This window comes from Harpia harpyja, chromosome 1 (genome assembly GCF_026419915.1).
Source record: "Harpia harpyja isolate bHarHar1 chromosome 1, bHarHar1 primary haplotype, whole genome shotgun sequence".
NCBI lineage: Eukaryota > Metazoa > Chordata > Aves > Accipitriformes > Accipitridae > Harpia > Harpia harpyja.
In genome coordinates, this window is record NC_068940.1 from 3,122,043 (window position 1) to 3,137,423 (window position 15,381).

Consider the following 15,381-nt stretch of genomic DNA (forward strand, 5'->3'; position numbering starts at 1 on the left):
CTAGTGTCTGCTGGCATTTGATGGCTACTGCTGAGGCTGAGCAAAGCTGCAGTTGAGTGATGTTTGTTTCTCTTGATGAGAAGTTTTAGAAAAAATGTGGATAAATGTCTTAATCTGTTACACTAAAATACAAGTTTCCTATATATGTTTTTTGAGCCCTTTGAGTGTTGGAGGTTGTTGGGGCAGAAGTAGCAAAACACTAAACAAGGCATCACTCCAAAGAGGCCATATCTTTTGAAGTTGTTTGGAGTGGTCTCATTGGTGTGGCAGGCAAGTCTCAAAGTGAATGTGACTTGTTTGATTTTTTTCCAAGTAGGTGTTTAAATGTTTTGAAGGACACTTCTGGTGGATCACAAGGGTTTTCCTTCCTTCTCTGAAGTTGGTTTTAAAACTTGCCATATTACTGAATCCTGAGCCCAAACAAAAAGTTATCCATGTAACATTACATTTTAAAATAGTAGTAATAAAATGATAAAAACTTAGATTCACCAAACACCTGTTGCAAAAATATTTAAAACTACTTTTTTTTTTTCAGGGGAAAAATGTAAAATGTATGTGTAATTACTTTCACAGAGTTAGTATCTGCATAATCATGAAGAGAAAATAGTAATGTGAAGGTGCAGTCATCTGCTACAGGGGTTCCACTGGCAGTGTGACAGCCTGGTAAATAACTCACACTTTAGCCTCTTCTTTTGCCTGCACTCTTTACTTAACTCAGGGCATCAGTTGGCTTGTGATAAATTAAGTGCTGGCGTACTCTAGAACAGCACTAATATGTTACATGTGCCACGAAGGATGTAAACTTTATTTAATCGGCTCTCTGGCTCCCTCTGTTCAGAGGGTTTGGTCTGTTTGGGTTCAGCAGAGGCATCCAGCTTGCAAATGTGCAGGCGTGCGGTGTGATTTTTCTGCGGGTGCTCTGTAAATAAGTTGCACAATGTGCTTCTCTGTCCAGGCCTCGACATCCTGAGCAGAGCTGAGGACACGGCAGAGACGTGGTTTTCCTTGGCCGGTTGTGGGCAGCAGCACTTTGGTTTCATTGAAAGTATGTGACTTTTACACCATGCTCTCTAGTAGTTGAATTCCCTGTACAGCTGCTGTGCAGTTAAATACATAACAAAAGCACAGTTGTTGCTGGGATGCAGCTGCCACCGCTTCTGTCTGTGCATGACTGCACACGGGTTTGAAGGGGTTTAGATCCCTTCTCTTCAGGTTTATATGCATCCTTGTTAACAGACTACTTTCAGAGTGCTTTTGTTGATCTTTTGGGGAGAGTGTTGACGAGGGGGGGTTATAACGGTGTCTCTGTGTGAAACTAGGATGCCAAAAGGATTTTTTTTTTTTTTTTTTTTTTTAATTAATGGAGTTCTAGTTGTTGAGGAATTCAGGTCTACTTTGTGTGAGGAAATGGCACCTGGCTGCATCAGCAGTTGTAGTTATTTGGATGGTGGAAACAGTTATTTCCCCTCGTCTTTCTCTGCATCAATATTTAGACCTTTTCAGGACACAAAAGAAAATAAGAAATAGAGATTCAAAGGATGAAGTGGCAATTCTCAATTTGTTATAAATAAATACTTAAATTGAAACTGTAGAATCTTTGGGGTTTTTTAATACATAATTTTGGTTTCTTCTTAATTGATGTTGCAGATGAAAGAAACAGAAGTCTGGAAAATAATTTGTCTATCCAGGTATGGGTCTGTGCAGGAGGTCTGAGTTACTATACAGGCATTTTAGAATAATTCAGTCCAAATGGAACACTATTAATTTTTTTAACGGAACTTACAAATCTTTTGCATACCGAATGGATAACTTTTTTTTTAACTACAGATGCAGACAGAGAGGGAGTAGTTTCATTAAAAAGGTTGTTCTTTTATTTTCGTGGGGAATTTATGTTTCTTGAACCATTGCAAAACCAATACTAAAATACTTTTCTTTCAGAAAACTTGAAAAAAATGGATTTGGGTCAGTCTGTTTTCTGGGGCTAGTGTGATGTTTCAGTAGATACTCTTTCAAGCTTCAAAGTTCCATTTAGTGTAAATCTTTCTTCAGCTCCTCAGGCTAATGGGCCTCAAATGAAAAGTTGTACTGTGACCTTTTCTGTCCTGTTGAAAAGTGGTGGAAGTTACTCAGTAGGAGGGCACACCTTTTTGCAGCCTTATCTAGTATTATTCAGATGTTATAAAAGGAAGGAATAAGTTTATCTACTTAAATTCTATATTCCAGAGACACATTTTCCTTTCAGAAAAGACAGCCGGGAAGGGAGGGACCCAAATAATAGTTTATGATTGTTGAAGCCTCTGTGCAACCATGATCCCTGCCTCTGGTGGTTTGCAGTTTCCTTAACGTGAGAGACCCAGAAACGTGCACCCCCCGCAGTGAGGTGGTGGGATGAGGCCGGCATGTCTGCTGCATGCCTGTGTGCTTGTTACAGGGTGGAACATAGAGCTCTATGTGAAAGTACATTCCTGGCCACAGTGCAATGCTGGCTTTTCTTTTATTCCCTGATTTCCCTATGCCGGAGGCAACTGGGCCACCTGGCTGTGTGGCGGAGCAAGGAGGAGAGAGGGAGGCTTGTGATAAATTTGTCCACGGACTTAGAGATGCTGTGGTGAGGGATCCAGGTGGGCAGGTCGCTCTGGGAATGCATGGCATGTAGCAGGTTTATACAGGAGAGACAAATGGTGAGAGGCATGAGAGTAACGGTGATCACCAGCTGTTTCTTTTCATGGGAGACATGAATGAGCTCAGCAATAGAAGGGGAAGAGACTGACATTACCTGCACAAGCAATACATAAAGTACGAGGCAATAGCTTCAAAGTCTTGCTGCTCCATTCATGAACTACAGACATAACATGAGTAGTTGTAGTAAAGCCACAGGGAATAACACACTGTCCCTGTGTTGTGGGCTTACCCTGGTAGGCAGCTAAGTCCCGCACACCCTGGTGGGATGGGGGAGAGAATCAGAAGGGTAAAAGTGAGAAAACTCGTAGGTTGAGATAAAGATGGTTTAATAGGTAAAGCAAAAGCTACGTGTACAGGCAAAGCAAAACAAGGAATTCATTCACCACTCCCCATGGGCAGGCAGGTGTTCAGCCATCTCCAGGAAAGCAGGGCTCCATCACATGTAAAGTTTCTTGGGAAGACAAACTCTGTAGCTCCAAACATTCCCCCTTCCTCCTCCTGAGCATGTTGCTTACGGTTTTTGTGATCACTTGATGAATGGGTGAGCCGGCACAGGCAGGACACAGGAACAACCACAAAACCATGGATGAAATCCAAAGAGTAAATTTATTTTCGTTACCTTGCCAACTGGGGGATCCCCGAAGCAGCACCCAGGCAGAGGCACACAAGCAGGGACGCAGGCACCACGGAGCTTGGTCCATGCTAGAGGATTGCCCAACCTGCTGTTTGTGCCTGTATTTTAGGGATTTGCGCAGGCGTAATTTACCACTGTGCTTTGATCTGTCCCACAGTGGGGCAGGAATCTCAAGCATGTTTGATAGGGTGCCTCTAAGTCTATCACAGGCCTATGTTATCTAAACACAGATGTTCTACTTGTCAAACACACAAGATGAAACAGTGAGTACTATGATAGATGCGTTTTTTGACACCCCAGCTGCAAGTCAGTTCAGCGTGTTTACAGTCCTCCTCGCCAATCTTCCGTTATTTTCCCACAATGAACATCTGCATAAACGCCATTTGTCTAGACTGACTAAATACCAATGTTACACTGAGTGGTCAGTTTTTAGACATCCAGGCATTCTTGCCTCAAATGTTTTGTCTTGAGTTTCTTCTTGGAGAAAGGTAAGGTGATGGAATGTGGTTTATATAGAAAAAAAAAAAAAGGCTGGTTCTTTCCAGAGACTGAGAAATGCCAAGGACTCATGTCTTAATCCTGCTTTCTGGTTTATTAGTATGTGTGATCTATGGAGAGCCTGTTACTTCATGCTAGCGCATGGGTCCTTCTTTTCAAGTTGCAGTCTTGGTTTTTAGCACAGTTCATGCTGAATTCTTACTGGGTCCGACTATCATCTGAAAGTGGAATGACATGTATCTGCCAGGTAAACAGCTCTCTTGACTGCTGACCTGCTGTTTTCTTTGTGTAGGTAGCATAATTCAGGGAGGAGAGGGGTCTTGTTTGGGTGGTAGCACTTAATCCTATTTTCAGAATTTTGGTTAGCACAATGATGGTTGACCAGGTTCCTGCTGATTTCAGGCTTTGGATTGGAATTTACATATTTTACCTTCTTTTAAGATGAGACTAAGATTGGTAGGCAGAGAGGTAATGTCCTTTAACAGACTACTTGGGCGAAAAAATGTTTTCAGCTGTGCAAGCTCTTGTGCAGATCTGGAAGCAGTGAGCTTCAAGCTCCATTCAGTTTGGAAGCTACTTTTCTCCAAGTTCCACTTGTTTATCAGTTAGACCAGTTAAGTGAGAAGAATAGTTGCTACCTGTCAGGTCATTGTCCCCTGTGGGACAGAGAATGGGATGAACACCCACCATGGAATTTGGATGGGTGAGTTGCATTTCAGGAAATACTTTTAGCATGCAATGAAGCCAACAGTTCTAGAGTCTCTATAATTTTTGGTGATCATTGATTAATTTTAGTTTCTAGGCTTGTCATTTGACAACTTGACAGAAAAAATTTCTTCCTTGAGGCTTCCACTCAGAGATCAGAGGTGGCATCTTTGACAGTGAAAAACTTATCTGGTCGGTAATGTTTCTCTCTTTTGAGTTTGTATGTGGGAGTTTGTGTATAGGGGTTGTTTCGTATTAGCCACATGTTTTCCACCAGGCTATTTGATACACTGCATGAAATATTTTACATTCAGTGGTAAGTGTAAGTAGCATTCCTGGACTTCGAGGGCTGTATTGGAAGGGTCATTGTAAAAAGTGTTTTTTCAAAAGACTTGAGAAACTGGAGCTGCCACCCGCAAATTCTTTTGGTTCTTAAGTTGAAATCTCCAAAGCCTTAAGGGCTGAAGGGATTATCCTTATCTCATGCATAATGTGGGTAATAACATTTTGCTTATATATTATTGTAGTGCACACAGTAACTTGTAGTCAAGCTGGTTCGTCATCATAATTTAAAAATCTACCCATTCTTGATCTGAAAGGTCCAAAGTACCACTTAGTAGAGTGAAATGTCCTGTTTTTAAATTTTAATGGGTTAGCTTTGAATAGGAGACTGGGCTAGATGACCTGCAGAGAGCTATTCCAATCCAAGCTACTGTGGGATTGTACATAAGATATTCTGCCGATGGTTTACTGTGAGACCACCACATGCAATTTGAAAATACAGTCCTTTTGTTCTTTTTACTCCCTTGTTCATTTCAGCATAGGATATATATATATATGTTAGCTAATGAAGAGTATTTCTACAATAATCAGAAATAGACTATGTTCTTAATTTTGTCAGATGTATTAGCTTTGTAATGTTTTGCATCACACGTTAATTCATTTGGCTCCTGTCATTGGTGGTAATCAAACAATATACATCTTCTCTATCCCTAAAACAGGGAGTTCAGAAGAAGTTGTTACATGTGTTCACTAGTGATCAGGGCAGGGAAGCTGGAGGACGGTGTTATATTTTTGGGGCTACCACATTTGAAAATTATTATTTAGCCACCTTTAAATTTTCAGCTTACAGGCAGTAGGGAAAACAGCCAGCCAGAGATTTGTAAAATCTCTTCTGAGTCAGAATGGTTTCAGTGAGACATTATTTGGTGGTAGAACAGTATGTTCAGACCTGAGTTACCGGCCTTCGGACCACTCCTTTTGCACCAGCCTTGCTGCTGCTTTTGAATGACTTTGATGTGAAAATGGAAGCAGGCCATTCTTTTTATTTACTTCTAATGCAGTTTACAGTGCTTGTGTTTATAGTTTAAAATGATCTGCCAGGTTGAATGTAGCGTGTGAAGGGCCCATGCCCGTTTTGAAAGCCTACCTGCTACAAGGAGAAAGGGAATGGGACGGGCAGGGCACGGATGCAGGTCAGGCGGAGCGAGCGAGGCTCGTACGGTGGGGAGGCCTTTCCTTTGCCATGCAGCATGAAGTGCACACTGCAGTGGTTGGGGGATCTGGGAAGAAGGAGTGCAGCTGTTGTTCTCTCAGCCTCTCTTTTTTTTTTTTTAAAAAAAAAAGGTAGGCAGGGAAAAGAAAAAACCCTTATCTGCTCCCAGGAAATTCTAGTTTTATCTTAAATTGAGGGAAAACTGTCCTTTAACACTGGGAGAAAAGAGAGAGGTGGTAAAGCTGAGCCTCCAGCTTGGCGTGAGCAGTAATACCAAGAGGTATCACGGGAGGCCAGGCTCAGCGCTGTGTTTCTGGAGCGTGCTGCCCGGGGTTCTCGCTGGCTCTGACTGCTGGTGCCCCTGCTCAGCCCTTCGACAGTCCCTGCGCGGCTGTCACCCAGTCTTGTGGAAAGAAGATGACTTAAACGAGGTCTGTTGGAAGAACTGGGCGGCAGCAGAAATATTACTTCTGGCGCAGGTACCGCTTCTAGTTGGTGGTGTGGTGGGGAAATTAACCTGTGAATAAAATGTGAATTTTGCTTGTGCTGCATGTAATGTCACTGGAGGAGGGAGAGCTCATAGCAACACCTAGCCACATGAGGGTGCTCTTGGGTTTCCAAATCTTGCCTGCTGAGGCACTCAACTGGAACCTGGGAGAGGAGTCTGATCTTGCTTTCAGGGCTGGGGGGGGTAACTGTAGAAACGAGATTTTGCAAAAATCTTTTCCTTCGTGGTGGGAGCCAGAACAATTAGGTGCTTTAATAACATCAGCGATAAAACATCTAAATGTTCAAGTACAACTGATTTGTCTGCCCATCCTGCAGATCAGGGAACATGTACGTGGCAAAGCTGCTGCTTCAGTTTGGTAGCTGTGAGAAGATTTTGCAGTTGCCTACTTCTTGAGCACATCACATGCCATTGTATACTTGGTCACATCTAGATCCAAATGGTGAGATTTGTTCTTTAAACAAGGTCACAGAATAATTTGGCTTGGAAGGGACCTCTGAGGTTATTTGGTCCAGTTCCCTGCTTGAAGCAGGTCCAGTTAGATGAGGTTGCTCAGGGCCTTGTCCAGGTAAGTTGTGAGTATCTCCAAAGATGGACATTCCACAACCTGTTGTGCACTTGTGCCAGTGTCTGACCATCTTCACGATGACAAAGTTTTTCTTCCATCTAATTGGAATTTTCCTTGTAACTCCTGTCAGTTACCTCCTGTCCTGTCACCATGTGCCTTCAAGAAGAGCTTGCCTCCATCTTCTTTACACTCTCCCCTTAGATAGCTGTAGGCAGCAAGAAACTTTCTTTTCTTAAAGCTGAACAAACTTGGTTCTCTTAGCCTCTTCATGTACACCATGTACCTCAGCCCTTTAATCATCTTGGTGGCCCACCACTGGGCTCATTCCAGTAGGTCAATGTATTTCTTGTACTTGGGAGCCCAAAACTGAACACATTACTCCAGGTACAGTCTTGAGGGTATTGAACAGAGAGGAATAAACACTTTGCTCTGTCTGCTGGCCACAGACTTGCTCAGCTGTACAGCCCAGTAAGTGATCGGCTAGCTGCCTTTGCCACGAGGACACGCCACTGACTCGTGCTCAAATTGTTTGCCAGGCTATCCTCCACTAGTCTACAAAGCTGCTCTCTCATCAGTCAGCCCCCTGCACCTGTACTGTGGTGTGCGGTTACTCCTTCCCACTGAGCGATAGCCCTGAACTTCATGGTATTCCTGTCAGCCCGTATCTCCAGCCTAAGATCCCTCTGAATAGCAGTGCTGTTCCTCAGTCTATCATGAGCTCACTCTAATTTGGTATCATTCATGAATTTACCATAATCCAGGTTGTTAATAAAAGATGTTAAAGAGTGTTGGCCCTAGTATTGATCACTGTGGGCTGCTTTGTAAACTGGCCATAAATTGTATGTTTTTCCTTTGAGAGGAAAAATTCTTTGAGTCTGATGATCCAGCCAATTTTCTATCCTTTTTATTGTCCACTTACCAGTTGATATTTTGCTACTAAGGATACTGTAGGACACTGTCTACAGCCTCGCTAAAGGCTCTGTAAACAATATCCACTGCTTTCCTCTTGTCCCTAAAGCCAGTCAACTCATAATAGAAAGCAATCAGGTTGGTCAGGTGCAGTTTGCCCTTGGTAAATCCACACTGGCTGTTCCTAGTGAACTTCTTCCATAACCATCCCAGGGATGAGGTTAGGCTGACTGGCCTGTAGTTCCCTGGTTCCTCCTTCTTGAAGGTAGGTGTGATTTTTTTTTTTTTTTTTTTTTTTTTCCTTTTCCTGCCTGCAGTGATAGGGAACTTCTCCCAATCACCATGACCTTTCAGAGATGATAGAGCAGCCTTGCAAAGACATCAGCCTGCACCCTCAACACCCTCAGATGCTTCCCATCTGTGTGCCACAACTCGTGTAAATCCATTAATTTAGATGCTCCCAAACTCCTACTTTCCTGTTCTGTGGGAGCTGCTTCACTCCCTCAACTTTGCTAGTAGGGCTCAGGAGCTGTAGGGGGCAGACCTTACCAGTGAGAGCTCATTAAAGCATTATTAATGCAAGAAAGCAATAGGTAAGTTTAAAGCCACGGTGAGAATTAGTTGTCTGGCTTTCATTGTGATATCCTGCTTAGCTGCTTGTCTGATATCTTTCGGTTTCTGTAAGCAAAACAGGTGAGAAGAGAAACAATGATTTTCTAGATGATGGCCAAATTGCCAGTTAAGTGCAAAAGGTATAAGTAGTGAAACATTTAAAGGGTAATTCAACTCCCCACAGACTTCAGAATAAACTTTCAAGCTGCGGTGCTTTTATTTGTTAGTACATATGCATTGATAGCTCACTTTTTTTTTTTTTTTGTAAGTGGTTTGTAATGCTGGATGACACGGTGTGTGCTTTAAGAAGTGCTGTTGCCCAGCGCTGCCTGCTCGGACGTAGTGGATTGTCTGGACAGCTTGCTAGGGAAAAACAGTTCTGGCTGCAGCACATTTTTAGGATCTTGTTATAGATCCTGGCACATCCATATTTTGTAGATTTCATGTCTTTTTAAAGAATGTTATCTTTGCCTTTATGTAAGTGATGTAGAATCAACAGTTTAACACGTGAACACATCATCAGGGTCAGCACATCAAGAGATAACTCTGTCCTCTACAGGAGGTGGGGGCATAGCTTGCACTCAGTTTCTGCTGCTGACTCTTGTACATGGGCTCCATATGAAAGACACACATCCTGTCACTCTGGAAGGCTGCTCATTTCGTATTTTGAGGCCCTGCGGGCATCATTTGCTTAGGGCTTTTGCTTCTGTCTACAGTTTGTCTTAGTCTGTTAGAAATGAGCCTACTGAGATAACCGTACCCACTGCAGTGTATGGAGTGGGAGGAATGGACAATGAGGTGACCCAAAGTCTAGTACTTTGAAGTGCTGAGCTGGGTGGCAGCTCTCACTTGGTCCCAATTAAAATGGTGTTACAAGGGGCTGGTGTGACAGTAGGATGTCTGAGCTGACATACTGTGCTCAATGGCACTGTATGTGGAGGTGATGCTCAGGGTACAACCTGATTGTTGCACTCAGCCTGATTTATTTTTTCACTGCATTTTATGTCCTATACGTTTTATTAGCCTTCTTTTATTTAAAGTGCACTGGGAATATGAAGTTACTAGTTTCTACTGAGCTAGAAATAGGGAATATATTTAATAAATCTACGTTTCTGAAGCTCTTATTTATAAATAATGATACGTTAACAAGACATTTCTTTATGCTGGATATTGAAAGGCACTTATCGCTGAAGCATCAGTGTTTTGCCGTTTTCATTGCTATATCAAGGGAAAACAAAATAAACCCTTTTCTATTTAGATGCAAATACCATGCTTTTAACCTGTAATGCACCACACTGACCATCCTTGACTGAAAACAATTAGCGATAGCTTTATTTTACTGAAAGATTCCCCCCACTGCACACTCCCACTTTGCAAGCAGTGATGCACCAAAGAACATTTATTGGAAAAGGGTTTTCAAGCCCTAGGTGGATGTTACAAGTGAGAAAGAAGAAAGAGCTTTGCTACACTCCAGTTAGCCAGTCTCCCTGGGCTGTTTGCTTTTGGGAGACGATGCAGGAAATTCCATTTTATGTCCTGGCTCTGAAGCAGGAAAACTAAGCAGTGGAACCTAGGTGCTCTGTTTCTGTATCCCGTGGGAGTGCTAAGCAAGGATGAATCAGGGCAGGGGGCTTAGGTGCTCCTGCTTTCCTGTATGTTCGTGATCCCCTCTTGCCATCACAAAAAGGATGCGTACAGTCGGCTCTGTTTTGCCCTCACTCCCCATTTAGTTTGTGTCTGCCTCTGCCCCTGGAGGCTTCTAGCCTTTTAAAGACTGGAGCTGAAACAATCCAGTTAGGCTATAAGCCAGTATCATGGCACTGACATGGGATATGAGAGACTGAGGTAGAGGTTCTGGCTTGCATAGATAACTCGGAGTGTGTCAGTCTGAGCAAAGCGGCTCTGATGGTCCCTCTGGAAGCCAGGCTCCAGGCAGGAGAGAGGGGCCCCGGTGGGAGCCTGAGGCAAGCACGCTAGCCCTAAGGCTGTTCAGGTACTCACGTTCCCTGTCTTTGAATGTGCATATCTGAAAGAGTGTGAGTCCTCCTGAAAGAGTGTGATTCCTCCTGACTTGGAATGGAGAAACGTCTGAAATCTCAGTGTTTCCCCTAAAAGAAAAAGGTCTGCTGTCTGGTTCTACCCTTGACTCTCCAAGTCGTCCACAGAAGCTGAAGGCAGGCCAGTCTCTCCCCATTGATTGATGGAAAAGGGCCTGAATCCCTAGCTCAGGCTAGCGGATTGGACTCAAGTCTGGTGGGATGGATACTGCTCTCTGTGGTGCCGAGAGCAGCACTGCATCATGGAAAGCTTCCCTGTGCCTTACTAGGTGTTGCTTACTAATTTTCTTTTGCGACAGTAGGTTCAGTTGCCTTTATGTTTATTTTTTTGAGTCATTTTTTTATGAACCTGCAGGCCCAAGGCATGCTGAAGAACAAAAACCGAACCAAACAAGCCTCTGGTGTGAATGCCAAATTGTCACTTCTGATGTTTGGCAGTTAACAGGTGCCCGAAGAACGACTTACAAATGCTGAAGAAATTTGTTTATGAATTATTCATCGGTTCTGTTCCTGTGTGTTGGGGAGATGGGCGTTGTTATGGAAAACGGCATAGACCTTGGCATTTAGTGTGGAGGCTGTTTGATGGGAATGCTGCAGTAGCAGAGACTTGGCCTATGTATAGAAGTTAATAACTGAACACTCCTGCTCTACTTTTGACAATACAAGAGATTTGTTTCTTCTGAACTCCATGTTGTAAGTATCTTTTTCCTGTGACCGTGCTCTCTCTCATCTTCACTGAGACATGATAGTCAACTTTCAAAGATAGGCAGTACATCATCTCCCCCCCCCCCGCTTGATACTTTTTACTATCGCATGCACCCTAAATAGATTATTTCAGAAGAGGTGATTACATTAGATATTGGGACCAATTATTCAGACATTTAGTGGTGTGACAGTGCAGAGTGTTCAGCAGCGCTGGCTTACAGCTACGTTCCAGATCACAGCCTGCACTGTTGGAGGTTGTACAGGACATTGTGTCAAGGGAGAGACAGGATTAAGGTAGAAGGATTTTTTTGCAAGCCATATCAGTTCCTGAATTCACCTCAGAGTCTTGTCCCACAGTTGTTCCTGCTTTAAGGCTCAAGCCATCTCCCTTTGACTTCCAAAGACTCCAGTTCATTGAAGCTGTGATGAGGAAGTCTTACATCATAAAAGATTTTTTTCCTCCGTGAGGGTGGTTGGGTTTGAAGCTGCCTTTGCTAATCATGATTTAAATTATCAAGCAAAAAATATGGGAATAAAATAAATTATTTTGTATCTTTCATTTACTAAAGAAAGCTTGGTTCACACGGTGATGTGTGTGGCAATATAGTCATTACACTAAAATAGGTTCTGTTGCTGATGAAGGAAATGTAATACCTATACATTTTTGTAGTAAAGTACAGCATAGTGTGTGGTCCATTTTTTATCATGTTAAAAATACATTAAATGTTCATGTATTAGATTACTTTTACTTGTTACTTATATCAAGCTGTTGTGGTTGAAAACTGATTTCAAATAGAAATGCGGAATAACTTATTTAAATTTAAAAAATGTAAATAAACTGCAGTGTTTATACTGAAGGTCCATTTTGTGGAAGCATGCTTTTTAAAAAAGCCAAATAAAACAGGTATTATTTTTAGGTAGATTTTTAGTAAAATTAATTTACTCCTTTTTTATCTGGTCATCTCATCCTTTTATACTCTCAGTCACTATTCAAAGACACAGAACAAAGCAGGTGTTACTCAGCTCCCAATGAGGTTCTTATTGTTTGAATAAATGAGATATTTTTATTAAGCTAAACTGAAAAAGTAAAAAATTGTTCTTGCAGAAGCAGGCAAAGCTTTCTAAGCTCTGGTTCCAGTGCATCAGCCAGTAATTCTTTAGATTTAGTATTTGACTTGTTAAAGCTAAGAAGTAGATGCTCAGTGATTTAAATGAAATTAATAGATTGGCAAACGTAGGCCTCATTAGTGTGCATAATCACATTTTTAAATATTAATTTGTTTTATTTATCACAGTAAATGTTTTTAACTTCAAAATTTTACCTTGTTACTAAAAGAATTATATGCGGTCTCCGTCTACATGAGGAGATGACATAATACTGAGCGAGGTTGGGGAAGAAAGGATGTAACTTAGTTGTTCGTGAGAAGGTTCTTCCTGCATCCTCTTGAATCAGCAGCAGAAAAGGTGTAATTTTTCGGTGAATCATGAATTTATGGTGAGGGTCAGGGTGTACGCAGTCTCCCTCCAGACACTCCGATTGCTAGTAATCAGCATGTTTCCCTCCTTGTGGAGGGAACTATATCACCACTATTCCTGAAGTTATGAACGTCTCCTTTCATATGCATTTATTATGTGCCCTACTTTCTCTTTGCTCAGTGATCAGTATGCATTACATCTACTGCATCGGGATCCTATGTTCCCTCCCATGGGTAGGGGAAAAAATCCAAACCCCAGAATTCAGTTCTGGCAGATTTATTTTTACTTGCATTGTGCATTTAAAAAAACGGGTCTTGTTCATCCTGGACGATTCCATGGAGACACAGAAACTAGTGAAAGGAAGACAGATCCTCAGTATTTCAGGGAAACATTTTTTATTTTTAATAGCTGCTTAAAGCTGTCTTTTTTACTATTACTCATTGCAACTCAAAAGCCTGATGAGAACTTGGTAGATGCAACATTTTAAGTATTCAGAACATCACTGTTTCTTCGCTTAAGGTATATGAGTTTCAGGATTTTTTCCCCATCAAAATCAGGGCCAATACTGCTGTTTCTAAAATACATAGACTGCTTTGGTTTTTATACACACTTCAGTAGCCTTTGCAAGCTCACTGCATTTTTTGTGTGTGCATGTGCATAGCTAATCTTTAAAATTTGAAGTCTATCTTTATATTCGTGATAATAAAAATTTTGCCATCCGCTCCTTACTTAAAGTGACTTTTTAGTAGGCTGCTTTGTAAATGTCACAAACTGTGCAGTTGTTGCTAGGTAATTTTTTTTCCCCCCCTTTTTATCTCCAGTTTTTATAGCCTTTGAAAAGAAACGGTTGCTGATCTTGAAATGCTCTGCTTCCTATCGCCCCCATTTTTTTGTGCATTTATACAAACCACTAAACACTTGAAATGACTCCTTCCTTACATTACGGTTTTATACTGCTGCCCTTTCTTGTCTTTGCGCCCTTTGGCATGTAAAAATCAGGAGCAGTTATTTCAGAAGATGTCTTTTGCTTTAAATTTTGTACTGTGTCTTCAGAGGTGCTGTTTACTCCCTCGTGTCTTTCTTCCCCCCCTTGTTGGGAGTAGGTTGTAGTACAAGAACAAGTAACTGCACTCAGGGAATAGAGCAAACTTAGTATTGAAATAGCTTAAAATAGTCTTATCCACAAGTTCCTCGTTAAATTTCTGTGTACGGTAGATGTCAAAGAACTACTCAGTCTTTGAAGAACTTTACTGTTTCTTCACAGAAGAACATAGAAATTTAATGAGGAATTTGTAGATAGGACTATTCAGCAGCTCATTGTTTATGGTTCACCTGTCATCGTTCTCTGTGTCCCCTGCACTCCTGAGTACGGGATGTGCAAGGGACACAGCGATGGAAGGCAAATCCCTGTATCACTCACCCAGGAACAAAAGGACTGTACCCTGTGGTGGCAAAGTCATCTCACGGGTGAACACTGCCAGTGCCCTGTCTTCTGCCTGTTTTCTTGTGGAGTTTTTTTGTTGTCCTTTTTAAAACTAATTATATTTATAAAGGGGCATAACAGCCAAAGTCTTTTGCCTCCAGCAGTGGCTGGGTGCCAGGATGTTTGGCAGCAGTGCCAGCCTAAGATATTCCTGATCCTCTTTTTTCTTTTTTTCCCCCCACTCATTCTTGCCCCCTCAGTTGTACTGACAGAACAGTTTGTGGGATTATGTTTTGAACCAAATAACTGAACAGATCTGGCTTAAAATGCAGGCTTGTTCTTTTTTGTGTGTAAAATCTTAAAAAAAGAAAAGCCCACGTTTTGTGGCTTCAATGAGAAATGCTTCAGGGAGCTAAACAGTTGTCCTGCTGTACCTTGAGGGGGATGAGAGGGGCTTAAACTTCTGCTGGGAAATGTGAACAATTTGTGAATGCACTCCTGTATCACCACCAACAGACAGAGCAATTTTCTTAAATCTAGTACCATTACCTTCTTTGCAGATCTTGAAGATACATTGACTATGGAGCATTAAACTGCAGACACAAGGTATTCAGAAACTCTGGTATTAAGTGTGTCTTGTGTAACAACCACTGCCTGTGTCAAAGCAGGGATTTATCTTTGGTCAAACTAAACAGCTGAGAAGTTGAAGGGGAAGTTCTGTTTCAGGGTAGCTCTGTCTCACTTGGCTTCTCCAGTTACAAGTGCTGTAATCAGTAAGGCGGTCTACGAGCACTCAGGTGAAACTCTGTACTGGTCTCCCTCCCTGTAAATTCTTCCTGCTAATGCAATGACGTAATTTGTGTGGAGATTCCTCCTGTTTGGTCACTGTATACAGTAATTTAGATCTGTGCAATTTAGAACTTGTTGTTGTAAATAGAGGGAGTTTGGTTTAAAGGTTGTGAGAGAACACTGCAGGCATGTAGGTTCTGGAAAACCTTCAGCTACCAGAAGTCCATTTTTTTCCCTTTCCCTAGAAAGTAATATGGAGATTGAAATTATTCCCAGCTTCATTTACCTACTTTTTTTTTTTTTTTTAAAGTGGATGAATT

The 15,381-nt window shown here is 41.9% G+C and overlaps 1 protein-coding gene across 3 annotated transcripts in view; it reads left to right on the forward strand.

Annotated features, from left to right (window-relative positions):
- SLC66A2 (solute carrier family 66 member 2) overlaps positions 1-15,381 on the forward strand; it is a 65,493-nt gene that overhangs the window by 18,438 nt on the left and 31,674 nt on the right. The window lies entirely within an intron of this gene.